This window comes from Papio anubis, chromosome 4 (assembly GCF_008728515.1).
Source record: "Papio anubis isolate 15944 chromosome 4, Panubis1.0, whole genome shotgun sequence".
Lineage (NCBI taxonomy): Eukaryota > Metazoa > Chordata > Mammalia > Primates > Cercopithecidae > Papio > Papio anubis.
This window is the reverse complement of record NC_044979.1, coordinates 160,770,473-160,783,274: the sequence shown is the minus strand read 5'-3', so window position 1 is coordinate 160,783,274 and position 12,802 is coordinate 160,770,473. Positions and strand designations below refer to the sequence as shown.

The 12,802-nt window shown below is 37.3% G+C and overlaps 1 protein-coding gene across 1 annotated transcript in view; it reads left to right on the top strand.

Annotated features, from left to right (window-relative positions):
- Nucleotides 1-12,802, top strand: part of MRPL39 (mitochondrial ribosomal protein L39) — a 237,171-nt gene that overhangs the window by 120,338 nt on the left and 104,031 nt on the right. The gene's annotated exons all lie outside the window — the stretch shown is intronic.

Below are 12,802 nucleotides of genomic sequence, written 5' to 3'. Positions count from 1 at the left end.
TTTTGTGTGTGTGTTGCTATTGTAAAGGAGATTGCCTTCTTGGTTGCTTTTTCAGCTAATTTGTTGTTTGTGCATAGAAATGATACTGATTTTTGCATATGAATGTTGCATCTTGCAACTTTACTGAATTTATTAGTTCTAAGAGTTTTTAGGTAGAGTTTTTAGGTTTTTCTATATATAAGATCATGTCATCTGAAAACAGACTATTTGATTTCCCCCTTTTCAATTTAGTGCACTTTAGTTCATTCTCTTGTTTAATTGTTCTGGCAAGGACTTCTAGTACTATGTTAGATAGGAATGGTGAGACTGGACATCCTTGTCTTATTCTAGTTCTTAGTAAAAACGTTTTCAGCCCTTTCCCATGTTAGCTGTAGGTTTGTAATATATTGCCTTTATTGTGTTGAAGTACTCTCCTTCCATCCCTAATTTATTAAGAGTTTTTATAATGAAGGGATGTTGAATTTTATCAAATGCTTTTCCTACATCTATTGAGATGATCATATGGTTTTTATTCTTCATTCTGTTAATGTGGTATATCATGTTTATCGATGTATCATGTTTATTGATTTGCATATGTTCAACCATCCTTGCATTCCTGGGATAAATCCCAGTTGACAATGCCTTCTTCTTTTTCTTCGTCTTTTGGCTATTATCTTCTTGATGTATTGTTGGATTTGGTTTGCTAGTATTTTGTTGAGGTTTTTTTGTGTCTGCGTTGATCAGGAATATTGGCCTGTAGTTTTCTTTTTATGTTGTGTCCTTGTCTGGTTTTGGTATCAGGATTATGCTGGCTTCATCAAATGAGTTACGAAGGGTTTCTTCCACTTCAAATTTTTTGAAATAATTTGAGAAGAATTGTTATTAATTCTTTAAAATTTTGGTAGAATTTGGCAGAAAAGTCATTCTGTGCTGGAAGACTTTTTATTATGGATTCAATCTCATTGCTTGTTGTTGGTCTGTTCAGGTTTTCCATTTATTCTTTCTTTAATTTTGGTATGTTGTATGTGTTGAGGAACTTGTTCATTTTGTCTCGATTTTTAAATTTATAGGTGTATAGTTGTTCATAATAGCTTTAATAATCCATTGTATTTCTATGGTATCTGTTGTGACATCTTTTCTGTTTCTGATTTTTTTTTTTAATTTAGATCTTCTTTCATTTTTCTTAGGTCTAGCTAATGGTTTGTCACTTTTGTTTATCTTTTCACAAAGCCAATTGTTTGTTTTGTTGATCTTTTGTATTTTTTTTCTCAATTTTATTTCTGCTCTGATCTTTATTTTTTTTTCCTTCTACTAATTGTGGGTTCGGTTTATTCTTGCTTTTATAGTTCTTCGAGATGCAACATTAAGTTGTTTATTTGAAATCTTTCTAGTTTTTTTCAGTGTAGACATTTATCACTATTACTGCCTCTTTTTTCTCTTTTTCTTTTTCTTTCTTTTTTTTGAGACAGAGTCTCGCTCTGTCACCCAGGCTTGAGTGTAGTGGCATGATTGTGGCTCATTACTACCTCTGCCTCCTGGGTTCAAGCAATTCTCATGCCTCAGACTCCCAAGTAGCTGAGATTACAGGCACATGCCACCATGCCTGGCAAATTTTCATATATTTAGTAGAAATGAGGTTTTACCATATTGGCCAGGCCACCATGTAAGATGTGACTTTGCTCCTCATTCACTTTCTGCCATGATTATGAGGCCTCCCCAGACGTGTGGAACTGTGAGTCAGCTAAACCTCTTTCCTTTATAGATTACCCAGTCTCTGGTATTTTATTTTATTTTATTTTTTGGACAGAGTCTTGCTTTGTCATCTAGGCTGGGCTAATATTTGTATTTTTTTTTTTTTTTGGTAGACATGGGGTTTCACCATGTTGGCCAGGCTGGTCTTGAACTCCCAACCTCATGTGATCCACTGGCTTTGGCCTCCCAAAGTGCTGGGGTTACAGGCATGAGCCACCATGCCCAGCCTAAGCTTGCCTTTTAATAATACTTTTGCTATCTCCCATAGGTGTTGGTATGTTTGGGTTCTATTTGCATTTGTTTCAAGGAATTTTATAATTTCATCCTTAATTTCCTCATTCACCTATTGTTCATGCAGAAGCCTGTTGTTTAATTGCCTTGTATTTGTATAGTTTTGAATGAGCCTCATTATTGATTTCTAGTTTTATTCTGTTGTGGTTAGATAAGATAGTTGATATGATTTCAATAAAAAAAAGTTGAGACTTGTTTCATGTCCTAACATGTGGTCAATCCTGGAGAATGTTCCTTGCACTGATAAGAAGAATATGTGTTCTGCAGCTGTTGGGTAAAATGATCTGTAAATGACTATTAGGTCCATTTGCTCTATGGTGCATTTTAAATGCAATATTTCTGTTTTTGATTATCTGTCTAGATGATCTGTCCAATGCTGACAGTGGAGTATTGAAGTCCTCAACTACCAATATTATTGTATTGGGGTCTATCTGTCTGTTTCAATCTAATAATATTTGCTTCATATGTCTGAGTGCTCCAGTGTTGGGTGCATATATATTTACAATTTGTTGTATTTTCTTGCTGAATTGGTCCTTTTATTAGTATATATTGCCACTCTTTGCCTCTTTTTCACAATTTTTGACTTGAATTGTTTTGTCTGATATATGCATAGCTATTCCTGCTCTCCTTTGGTTTTTATTTGTGTGGAATATCTTTTTCCATCCCTTCACTCTCAATCTATGTGTGTCTTTACAGCTGAGATTAATTTCTTATAGGCAGCATGTAGTTGGGTATTTTTTAAAAGAAATCTGTTCAGCTCAACTATATTTTTTAAATGAGAAATTTAATTCATTTACATTCAAGGTTATTATTGATAGGTAAGAACTTATTTGTGTCATTTTACTGTTTCTTTTTCTGGTTGTTTAGTATATTCTTTGTTTCTTCCTCTATTATTGTTTATTTTTGTGGTTGGGTGGTATTTTGGTAGTGATAAGTTTTGATTCCTTTCTCTTTCTCTTTTGTATATTGGCCTTCCTGGTGAGTTTTATAGTTTGCATGTTTCATGATGGTTGTTATTGTCTTTTTACTTCCAGATGTAAGACTCCTTTGAGCATTTCTTGTAAGGCCAGTCTAGTGGTAAAAAATTCCCTTGGTTTTTACTCATCTGGGAAAGATTTGATTTCTCTTTCAGTTTTGAAAGATAGCTTTGCTGGGTATCTAATTTTTAGCCATCTGTTTTTTCTTTCAGTACTTGGACTATGGCATCCCATTCTCTCCCAGCCTGTAATTTCTGCTAAGAAATCTATTGTTAGCCTAATGCATATTCTCTTATATGTGACTTGATGCTTTTTTTCTTGCTGTTTTTAGAATTCTTTCTTTGTGTTTGTCTTTTGACAGTTTGACTCTAATGTGCCTTGGAGGGGCCCTGTTTAACGTGAATCTATTTGGGGTTCTTCGAGCTTCCTTGATCTAGATGTCCTTTTCTCTCCCACAACTTGGGAAGACTTCAGCTGTTACACTAATTTAGTAAATAAAATTTTACACCTTCTCCATACTCTTCTCCTTCTGTAACACCCATAATGTGAATATTTGTTTACTTACTGATGTCTCATAAATCCTGTAGATTTTCTTTTTTCCGTTTTAACTTTTTTTTTTTTTTGTCTGCCTGTGTTATTTCAAAAGACTGTCCCCAAGTTCAGAAATTCTTTCCTTTGTTTAGTTTAGTCTGTTGTTGAAACTCTTGATTGTATTTAGGCATTTTATTTATTGAATTCTTCAGCTCTAGGATTTCTATTTTTAAAAAGTATCTATCCCATTGTTGAATTTCTCATTCAAAGTATGAATTGTTTTCCTGATTTTGTTGAATTGTCTATATTCTCTTATATTTCAATGAATTTCCTTAAGATTACTATCTCGAATTCCTTTTCTGACATTTTGTTTATTTTCTTATGATTGGGGTCTGTTACTGAAAAATTATTGTGTTCATTTGGAGGTGTCTTTTTTTTCTTTTTAATGTTTGATATGTTTCTATGTTGATTTCTGTACATCCGGTGGAATAGTCAGTCACTTCTTCCAATTTTACAGGGTTTTCATAGGGAAAAATGTATTTGTATACGTGAGTTTTGGGGTGTCAGTTCAGTGGGGGTGAATTGACTTTAGTTTAAGGTGGATACAGTAGTGTAGTCTCCATTAAGGTTTTTCAGCTGTAATCTAGGCTAGTGATGTTTTTAAGTGTCCCAGTAGCCTAGACTAAGAGAATTTATGGTAGTGGTGGTGCAGCTTTGCTGGGGGTGAGTTTACTGAACTGTTTCTCAGGCCAGTGAAGCATTAATGCACACAGTGGTTGGCCAACTTGGGGTTGGCTCACTTGGGTTGGGGTCATGGGATTGTCACTTTGGCCAGGAAGGGCATGGTTGTGTAGTGGCTTGGCTGGCCTGGGAGCATGCCTGCCTGGGGTGGCCTATGGATTGGGGCCCGGATGCTTTACATAGCTGTTTGACTATCCTGGGTGGCCCCTGGGCATGTTTCTCAGGCCTGGGACACAGGTGCATGTCAGCTTGGCTAACCTGGGAGTGTGTCTACTAGAGGCAGACTGTAGGACTACAGGCCTGGGAGGTATGTACAAGCCTGCTGGGTTAGCCTGGGGGCATGCCAGTCAAGAACAAAGATGCCCACTCTCATCACTTCTATTCAACGTAGTACTGGAAGTCCTAGTCAGAGCAATTAGGAATGAAAAAGAAATAAAAGGCATCCAAATAAGCAAGAATGGAGTGAAATTGTCTGTTTGCTGATGACATGATCTTTTATATAGAAACAATAAAGACTCCACTAAAAAACTGTTAGACCTGAAAAACAAATCCTGTAATGTTGCAGAATAAAAAATCAACATACAAAATTTAGTAGCATTTGCATACTCTAGTAACAAATTATCTGAAAAAGAAATTAAGAAAGCAATTTCATTTACAATAGCATAAAAATACTTAGGAGTAAATTTAATTAACAAGGTAAAAGATCTCTATAAGGAAAACTATAAAACATTGAAATAAATTGAAGACAACACAAAAACAAATGGAGAGCTAGACTGTGTTCATGAATTGAAAGAATGAATATTGTTAAAATGTCCACACTACTTAAGGTGATCTATAGATTCAATTCAATCTCTATCAAACTTTCAATATCACTTTTTACAGAAATAGAAAAAGCAATCCTAAATTTTTTACAGAGCCGCAAAAGACCCCAAATAACGAAGGCAATTTTCAGCAAAAAGAAAAAAGTCAAAAGGCATGACATTATCTTATTGAAAAATACATTGCAAAGCTATGGTAATCAAAACAACATGGTGCTGGCATAAAACAAACACAGTGACCAATGGAACAGGGTAGAGAGCCCCAAAAGAAATCCAGGCACTTCTGATCAATTGATGTTTGACAAAGGTGCCAAGAATACACTGGGGAAAGGACAGTGTCTTCAAGAAATGGTAAAGAGAAAACTGGATGTCTACATGCAGAAGAATAAAATTGAATTCTTATCTCACCCCATATTCTTAAAGTGGATTAAAGACTTAAACATATGACTTAAAATTGCAAAACTTCTAGAAGAAAACATAAAGAAAAGCTCTATGACATTGGTCTGGGCAATCATTTCTTGGCTATGACTCCAAAAGCATAGGCAGTGAAAGTAAAAATAGACAAATGGGGTTGTGCTAAACTAAAAGGTTTCTTTCTGTACAGCAAAGGAAACAACAGAGTGAAGAGACAACCTACAGATTGTAAGAAAGTATTTGCATATCATACATCTGATAGGCTAATATCCACAATATATAAGAAACTTAACAGCACAGAAACAAAAAACCTAATTTAAAATGGGTAAAAGACCTGCCTGAATAGGCATTTCTTAAAAGAAGACATACAAATGGCCAAAAAATATATGAAAAAAAAAAAAAAAAAGCTCAACATTTCTAATCAGGGAAATGTAACTTAAAACCACAGTGAGATATCACCTTACACCTATTGGAATGGCTAGTATCAGAAAGGGTGAAGATAACAAATGCTGGTGAAGATATGGAGAAAAAAGAATCCTTGTACGCTGTTAGCAAGAATGTAGATTAGTGCAGCCATCATGAGAAACAGTATGGAGGCTCCTCATAAAGCTAAAAACAGAATTACCACATGATTCAATAATTCCACTGCTGGATATTTATCCTAAAGAATTAAAAATAATATGTCAAGGAAATATTTGCATTCCCATGTTAATTGCAGCATTATTCTCAATAGCTAAGATACGAAAACAACCTAAGTGCCCATCAGTGGATAAATGGATAAATAAAATGTGGTATATATACACAAAGGATTATTATTCAGTCTAAAAAAGGAAGGAAACTCTGTCACTTGTGATGATGTGGTTGAACCAGGAGGACATTATGCTAATTGAATAAGCCAGGCACAGAAAGAAAAATACTGCATGATCTCAATTACAAGTGAAATCTAAAAAAGTTGAACTGAGAAATAGAGAGTAGAATAGTGGTTACAAAGCCTGGAAGGCTGGATGAATGGGGAATGGGGAATGGGGAGACGTTAATCAAAGGGTGCAAAGTTTTAGTCAGACAGGATTAATAAGTTCTAGTGATCTATTGCATGGTCTGGGGACCACATTTAATAATAATGCATTGTATATTTCAAAATTGCCTAAAAAGTCAATGTTACATGTTCTCACTACAAAGAAATAATAAATATATGAGGTGATGGCTATGCTAATTAGCCTGATTTAGTCATTCCACAATGTATATATTTATGATAACATCCCATTTTACCCTATTAATATATGTAATTATCTGTCAATTATAAATATAATTAAAAATTTTTTAGCATTTTTTTGATTTTTTTAGAACATGAAGTTAAATGTTGTCAGCAATGTTACATAATTTTTATTTTAGAGGTTTTTGTTTAACTTTTCTTAGGTTTATTTCTATTCCCAAGTATTTTATTTATGGTGCTATTGTGAATTTTAAAAAATTATATTTTCTAATTATTGTTAATACAGGATAAACATAATTGATTTTCATATATTTTTCTTGTAGCTAGATGTTTTACTAAGTTTACTTAATAATTCTAATGGTTTGTAATAGTTTGAAAATTTTCTGTGTATACAGCCACATTATCTGCAAATAATGACCATTTTACTTCTTTCATTCTATCTTTATACACTTTCCCGCCATTGCTTTATTGCATGTATTTGAATTTCAGTACTAAATGGAGGTGGTAATAAGTAGACATCTTTGTCATGTTTCCCTACCATATTGTATCTCACTAGGAAAGCTTTCAATATCTCACCGTTAATATAATAGTAATGTAGGTAATGTGTAGATGTGGTTTTATCAGATTATCATATTAAGGGATTTTCATTTACCTGATTAGGAATTTTTCATTTTTTTTTTTTTTTTTGCTGTCAGTTTTTATCATGACCAAGTGTCACTTTTTGCCAAATGCCTTTTCTGCGTCCTTTGATATATTCGTGTTCCCTCCCACCTTATTCTGTCAATATGTTAATTTATATTGATCAGTGTTCAAATGTTAAAACAATCTTGTATTGCTGAGATAAATTCCACTCTCTCTTGTTGTATTATCCTTTTTATATATTATTTGACTCTACTTGCTATTTTTTTCTTTTTAGGATTTCTGTATCTATCATGAGGGGTATTGATCTTTACTTTTCTTGCATGTATCATTATTATGTTAGTTTCATAAAATGAGTTGAGAAGTGTCCCTTCTTTTCCTAATCTCTGAAAGAGTGTGTGGGTTTGATATCATTTCTTTTTTTAATGTTGGTAAGAGTTCTCTTGGGTCTGGAGTTTTCTTTGTGGGATAGATTTTTGTCATTGTTATTGTTGTTGAGACAGGGTCTCACTCTGTTGCCCAGGCTGGAGTGCAGTGGCATGATCATGGCTCACTGCAGTCTTGACCTCCCATGCTCAAGCATTCCTCCAACCTCAGCCTGCTGAGTAGCTGAGACTACAGGCACATGCCACTACACCAGGCTAATTTTTAAAATTTTGTAGAGGTAGGGTTTCCCTATCTGCCCAGGCTGGTCTCGAACTCCTGGGCTCATGTGATCCTCCTGGCTCTGCCTCCCAAAGTTCCAAGATTATAGGCATGAGCCACTGTGACCAGCTAGATTTTGGGAAAGGTTTTAAATGATGGATTAAGTCTACTCAAGGTCATCATGATCAGTTTTTTTAAACACCCCTCTTTTATGGTCACACAGCATATATTTTCCTTTTCACAAATTAAAAAAAAAAATTTAGTGCACTGGTTTAGTCCATTCTCACACTGCTATAAAGAAATGCCCGAGGCTGGGTTTGGTGTCTTATGCCTGTAATCCCAGAACTTTGGGAGGCCAAGGCTGGCAGATCATTTGAGGTCAGGATTTTGAGATCAGCCTGGCTAACATGGCAAAAACCCATCTCTACTAAAAATACAAAAATTGGCCAGGTGTGGTGATGTGTGCCTATAATCCCAGCTGTTCCGGAGGCTGAGGAATGAGAATCATTTGAACCCAGGAGGTGGAGATTGCAGTGAGCCAAGATCATGCCAGTGCACTCCAGCCTTGGTAACAGAGTGAGACTCTGTCTCAAAAACAACAACAACAACAACAACAACAACAACAAAAAAAAAAACCCTGTGACTGGATAATTTATACAGAAAAGATAAGATGTTTAATTTTTCCTTGATCCCACAGTCTTTACAGTTCAGGCAGCATGATGCTGGCATCTGCTCAGCTTCTAGGGAGGTCTTGGGAAATGTATAATCATGGCAGAAGGTGAAGGGAGACCTGGTACTTCACATGGCTAGAGTAGGAGGAAGAGAGAGAGATGAGAGGTGCCACAAACTTTTACGCAACCAGATTTCATGAGAACTCACTATCATGATAACAGCACCAAGTGGGCGTGGTGTTAAACCATGAGAAACCATCCCCATGATCCAATCACCTCCCACCGGGCCACACCTCCAGCGTTGGGGATTAATTTCAACATGAGATTTGCGTGGGGATACCGATCTAAATCATATCATGCAGTATTTGAAACCTCACATGTATATTTGAACATAACTTCCATTGTGCATCTGAATGACCTGAAAAGAGCAAAACTAAGACTGCTGAGGAAGAGGAACATTTTCTCAGAATGTCTGAGCAGATTAGTTAATTAAGTCAACATTTAATGTACTTCTATGATGTGTCAGCGATTGTACTAGCCAGTGGTACTACTTCTCAAAACAGAGTGAAGTCTATAGATACTTATGCAAAATAAATTTTGGAACAATGTCACATATACACAGGAGATACCTGTTAACTCAGCAGGGCTGAAATGACTTCACTGAAGAGTTAGTATTTGGATTGAACCTTGAAGGATTAGTAAGATTTTACCAGTCAGAGAAGGGAGGAAGGGCTAGACAGATGGTACGTTATATTATATGCAAAGGCATGGTTGTGGGAAAAGGTAGGATGTGTGAAAAAGAGGAATGAGCTTGGTGTTAAAGGAGATTCTAGTACTTGGTATGGGGGGCAGCCATAGTACTAAAGGCATCCCAGTACTAAAGAAATATTGGGATTTTCAGGAAGGACATTTCTTTGCAGTGTAATAAGTTGAATTCTATCCAGGAGGCAGTGTACAGCCACCAATGGATTTTAACCAATGAACAGACATTATTAAATCTCTGTTTTATAAAGTTACTCTGGCCATTGTGGAAGATATATTTGAGTGGGGAGAGACGAGCAGAAGATCAAAACATATAGTGTACAACCAAACAATGAAAATTACTTTATATAAATATCAAGGGATAGTTTGTTTCGCTGAAATTATATGAGAACTAAATATTCAGTACTCACTTTTTTTTACACTTGAATACATAAACATTTTTGTATGTTTATCTAACTTGTATTTAGTTGATACAGTTTTAAAATGGGCTTGGAAAAACCTCACCGTTGGAATTATATTGGTCAGAGCTGTCAGGGAAAATGGTCATGATGATCATCATGAGATAAGGGGTCGATTATAGGATCTATACTAATTGTGGGTGCATTAGTCCATTTTTACAGTGCTATAAAGATACTACCTGAGAATGGGTAATTTACAAAGGAGGCTTAATTGACTCAAAATTCCACATGGCTGGGGAGGCCTCAGGAAACTTACAATTATGGCAGAGGGTGAAGGGGAAGCAAGGGCCTTCTTCATAAGGCAGCAGAGAGACAAAGAGCAAAGGGGGAAGAACCCCTTATAAAACCATCAGATTTTGTGAGAGCTCACTCACTCTCGAGAGAACAGCATGGGGGGCACTGCCCCCATAATTCAATCACCTCATACCAGGTCTCTCCCTCAACACATGGGGATTATAGTTTGAGATCAGATTGGTTGGGAACACAGAACCAAACCATATCATTCTACCCTGGCCTCTCCCAAATCTCATGTCCTTTTCACATTTCAAAACACAATCATACCTTCCCAACAGTCTCCCAAAGTCTTATTTAGTATTAACCCAAAAGTCCAAGTTCAAAGTCTCATCTGAGACAAGGCAAGTCACTTCCACATATAAGTCTTTAAAATCAAAAGCAAGTTAGTTACTTCCTAGGTACGATAAGGTTGCAGGCATTGGGTAAATGTTTCCATTCCAAATGGGAGAAATTCGCCAAAACAAAGCGGCCATAGGCTCCATGTAAGTACAAAACCCAGCAGGAGAGTCATTATATCTTAAAGGTCCAGAATGATCTCCTTTGACTATATGTCTCACATCTAGGTCACACTGATGCAACAAGTGGGCTCCCACAGCATTTGGAAGCTCCATCCCTGCAGCTCTGCAGGGTATAGCCACCATGGCTGCTTTCACAGGATGACATTGAGTGCCTGTGGCTTTTCCAGGTACATGGTGCCAGCTGTCAGTAGATCTACCATTGTGGGGTCTGTAGGATGGTGGCCCTTTTTTCACAGCTCCACTAGGAAGTGTCCAAGTGGGGACTCTGTGTGTGGGCTCCAACCCCACATTTCCCCTCTGCATTGCCAGAGAAGAGATTCTCTATGAGGGCTTTGCTCCTGCAACAGACTTCTTCCTGGACATCTAGGGATTTTCATACATCCTCTGAAATGTAGGCAGAGGTTCCCAAAGCTCGATTCTTGTCTTCTATGTACCCACAGGTCCAACGCCACTTGAAAGCTGCCAAGGCTTGGGGTTTGCATCCTCTGAAGCAATAGCTGAAGCTGTACTTTGGCCCCTTTCAGCATGGCTGGAGCTGGAGCAGCTGCGATGCAGGGCACCATGTCTGGAGGCTGCAAAGAGCAGTGGGGCCCTGGGCTGGTCCAAGAAGCCACTGTGCTCTCCTAGGCCCCTGGGCCTGTAATGGGAGGGGCTGTCTTGAAGGTCTCTGACATGCCTTGGAGACGTTTTCCCCATTGTCTTGGCTGTTAATATTCAGCTCATTGGCTTGAATTCCTCCTCAGAAGATGGGGGTTTCTTTTTCACCACATGAACAGGCTGCAAATTTTCTAAACCTTTATGCTCTGCTTCCCTTTTAAACATAAATTTCAATTTCAAACCATGTCTTTGTGTACATATATAACTGAATGCTTTCAGAATAAGCCAGAATTGGCCTCTTGAATGCTTTGCTGCTTGAAATTTCTTCTGCCAGATACTTTAAGTCATCTCTCTCAAGTTCAAATTTTCACAGATCTCTAGGGCAGGGGCAAAATGCTGCCAGTCTCTTCACTAAAGCATAGCAAGAGCGATCTTTGCTCCAATTCCCAGTGAATTCCTCATCTCCATTTAAGACCACCTCAACCTGGATTTCATTGTCCATATCACTATCAGCATTTTGGTGAAAACCATTCAACAAACCACTAGGGAATTCCAAACTTTCCCACATTTTTCTGTTTTCTTCTGAGCCCTCCAAACTATTCCGACCTCTGCGCATTATTAGTTCCAAAGTCACTTCCCCATGTTCAAGTGTCTTTATAGCAGTGCCCCAATTCTGGTACTAATTCTGTGTATAGTTCATTTTTACACTGCCATAAAGGTACTACCTGAGACTGGGTAATTTATAAACAAAAGAGTTTTAACTGGCGTATAGTTCTTCATGGCTGGGGAGGCTTCAGGAAACTTACAATCATGGCAGAAGGTGAAGGGGAAGCAAGCACCTTATTCACAAGGTGACAGGAGATAGAGAGGGTGAGGAGGGAAATGCCAAACACTTTTAAAGCATCAGCTCTCTTGAGAACTCTCTCACTATCACATGAACAGCATGGGGGGAAACTTCCCCCATGATCCAATCACCTCCCACCAGGTTCTTCTCTCAACACATGTGGATTATAATTCGAGATGAGATATGGGTGGGGTCACAGAGCCAAACTGTATCAGGCACTTTGATTTTACACTTCTTTCCTTTTGTCTGGAACTCAGACAAGATGTGGAGCTTTCTTCTTGTGACCTGAGGTGACAAACATATATTGGGATCACTGATCATAAAGATGGCATGAACTTGAGTTTCTGATGGCATTTTGGGGCTCCTCTTTCAGCTCTGCACTAACTACTGACTTTTCATACATAAGAAAAACCAAACCCCAAATGTGTGACTAGCAGCTGAATTTGATTCCTAACTGATGAGAGTTGGGAGGGCAGGGACGTGTTGGTGGGAGGCTTTCTAAAGTAACAGCACAATTGTGAGTGCCTCTCAATTATTAACTAATAGTACCTCTCAATTATTAGTGTGCATACAAATTACAGGGGGACCTTGTTAAAATACAAATTCTGGTTCAGTAAGTGTGGAATGATGTCTGAGACGCTGCATTTCTAATAACTCT